The sequence below is a fragment of the Triticum dicoccoides genome, chromosome 6B, assembly GCF_002162155.2.
Source record: "Triticum dicoccoides isolate Atlit2015 ecotype Zavitan chromosome 6B, WEW_v2.0, whole genome shotgun sequence".
NCBI lineage: Eukaryota > Viridiplantae > Streptophyta > Magnoliopsida > Poales > Poaceae > Triticum > Triticum dicoccoides.
The window spans coordinates 89,321,059-89,324,547 of NC_041391.1; positions in this window are offsets into that span (position 1 = coordinate 89,321,059).

Here is a 3,489-nt window from a genome sequence, read left to right on the forward strand (position 1 = left end):
CCCGCCCTCCCTCGCTCCAGCCGCCCTCGCCCCTCCCTCCTCGACCCCGGCCGCTCTGCATGGACGCCGCCCCGGCCGGCCCATGCCCTAGCCTGGTTTGCCCCCTCTGGTCCGACCGGCCGGCCCCCTCTGGTCCGACCTGGCCGGCCCCCTCTACTCCGACCGGCCGGCCCCCTCTGCTCCAGCAACCGGCCCCTGCCGCTCTGGTGGTCATCCCCTGCCCGACCGGCCGGCCCCCCTGTCCGGTGGTCGTCCCCTCATCCGTAGGTAAGAAAAAAAATTGTTTTTACCTTTTTTGTGTAGTAATGTTGTAGATGAATGCATATATATAGTATTAGATGAATAGATAGATGGATATTAGATAGATAAATAGATAGATGTTAGATGAATGAATATTTGTGTAGTTTTACTATTTTTTAGATACATACTCAATATTATAGATATATGTATTGTGAAGATGAGATGGGAGGGAAGAGTACACTTTTTGTGAAGATAGATAGACGAAAGTTAAAATATGGATATGATGAGTGGTTACTTCATCATGTTGATCTTGCTAAAAAATGTTTGTGATATGATGTGATGTGTGATGATGCTTTATATGTGATGTGATGACATAAGTCTTTTCATTTGGTAGAATTTAGAGGATTTCTGGTGTTGCCTCCGGTGGAGTGATCGTTGACGTTGGAGCTCTCGGTCTTCGATTGTCCCTTCGCTGATCGACTACATCATCTACATCCGAGGGTGAGCTACAAATCCATCACCTCATACGTTCTTTTAATCATGTCACTAGATTGAATTTTCACATCAAGTCATGTAACCTAGGTCTCCCGTCTGAAAGGGTTGCATCGATAAATATGCATTCAATTGCATATTTATCACCGCAGCTCTTTCGGATTATCCAGCGCTTTCCACGGACAGCCTGAGGATGTGTAGATTGGGTACGTTGTTCATGCTTTACCCCGTTCCGAGATAGGATTTCGGCGGCGCCTCCCTGTTGTTCTCCGGATGCACATTCTCTCGGCATTTTGCTGAGACGTGTATTTGGAGAACAGCGGGGAGGTGCTGCCGAAATTTTGTCTCGGAATGGGGTAGAGCATGGACCGTACTCAATCTACACATTCTCGTATGGGATTAGGACCCATCTTTACCTATTAGAGATGTAGGTGGATTAAATGTCGTTTCTCGTCAACCTTGTAAAAAATAAAATATTGATGTGGGTAATTTAAATGAATCCTTAATTTTGTTGTGTGGCTTCCAATAAAGCAGAGATGGCAGATAATCAGTGGATGTATAGTGGGTTTTTTCGTCGGAATCAAGTAACAACAGAGTGGGTCGAGAAAACTGATGTGTTTTTGAAAGAGATATTCCGTAGTCCAATGAGGATGGTGCCAGAATCCCCGTGTGCCAGATGTAAGAGACATATCCGCAGAGATAAGAGTGAGATGACTAAGCACCTTCGCACGCATGGATTTATGCCCAACTTTAATATGCCGATAAACTTTACCCAGCGGCACCGTGGTAGAGAGGATGTGATACGACAACGCGTCACTGGTTATGAGGACGATGGGGTTAGAGACATGCTAGATGATGTCTTTGCTGCAGAGCCGACACCTCCGTCACATTCAGCGAATGAACCAGAGGAGCCGGAGGAAACCGCAAAGGCCTTCCTGGAAATCTTGGCCTCCTCAAAGAAACCTGTCTATCAGGGTGCCAAGCTGTCTGTGCTGGATGCCATCTCGCAACTGATGGCAGTCAAGGCTGAGTACGGTTGTAGCCGAGGTTGCTTCGAAGCATTTCTGGGAGTATGGGCTAACAGCCTGCCTGAGGGCCATGAACTGCCGAAAATCATGTATGGTACGAAGAAAATCATGAAGGCGCTCTCCATGGACTATGAGAAAATACATGTTTGTCCAAAGAATTGCCTTTTGTTTAGGCATGAGTATGTGGATGACAAGTACTGTAGGAAGTGCGGTTCCTCTCGGTATATTGAGGTGGTCGATAAGCATGGTCAGAAGGAGCAGCTAAAAGTCCCTGTGAAGGTTCTTCGGTATCTTGATTTTATAAAAAGACTGCAGCGCCTTTTCATCACCGAGGAGTCTGCCAAAATGATGAAGTGGCACAAGGAAGGGAAAAGGTACAATCCAAAAAAAATTGTACATCCATCAGGAGGTGAAGCATGGAAGTCATTCGATATAGAGTACCCGGAGGAAGCAGCCGAGGCTGGGAATGTCCGAATTGCTATAACAGGTGATGGGTTCAATCCATATGGTATGTCGTCTAATCCATACAGCTGTTGGCCCATATTTGTTATTCCGCTCAATCTCCCTCCCGGCGCCATAATGCAACGCAAGACCATATTCATGTCGCTTATAATTCCGGGGCATGAATATCCGGGGAAGAATTTGAGTGTGTTTATGCAGCCGTTGGTGGATGATTTGCACCATTCTTGGTACTTCCCGATGTTGACATACGACCGACATCTGCAAAAAAAATTCTTGATGAAAGTTTGGCTACAATATTTCATGCATGACTTTCCCGGTTATGCCCTGTTCTACGGATGGTGTACAAGTGGAAAGATGCCTTGCCCAGTGTGCATGCAGGCCTTGATTTTCATTTGGCTGAAGAAGGGTGGCAAGTATGTTGCATTTGACCTGCATCGACAGTTCCTCCCTCCAGACCATCCTGATAGGGAAGACAAGAAGAACTTCACAAAAGGCAAAGTTGTCCATGAAGTAAACGAGATTCCAACATTTTCTGGTGCGGATGTGCTTTCTCAGCTGAAAGCTCTTAAGCCTGCCGGTGAAGGAAAGGTCAAAGGCAAAGGCAAAGGCAAAGGCAAAGCCACAGGCGAAGATGAGGGCGAGGGCAAAGGAAAAGGTAAAGGGAATTTTTTTGAAGGATATGGTGAGACGCACAACTGGACTCACATTACCCCCTTCACGCAGCTTTCCTATTTTAAGGACCTCAAACTTCCATACAACATAGACGTGATGCACACCGAAAAGAATGTCGCAGAGTCCCTTTTTCGCATGATCCTCAACATTCCTGATAAGACAAAGGATAATGTTAATGCTAGAGTTGATCAACAGAATATTTGTGATAGACCACGTCTACACATGCAGCCTCCCACAGGCAGTCGAAAATCTTGGTTCAAGCCAGATGCTGACTTCGTACTTAAAAAGGATCATAAGATGGAGGCATTCAAATGGCTGAAACACGTCGTGAAGTTTACTGATGGTTATGCGTCGAATATAAGTAAGGGGGTCAATCTTTCAACGGGCAGAGTGACCGGGCTCAAGAGTCATGACTATCATGTATGGATTGAGCAGATTATGCCGGTGATGGTTCGGGGCTATGTTCCCGAGCGTGTCTGGCGTGTGCTTGCGGAGTTAAGCCATTTCTTCCTCACGCTTTGTGCTAAAGAAGTATGTCCTGAGAAGATAAAAGAAATGCATAAGAAGGCGCCGGAGTTGATATGCAAGCTAGAGA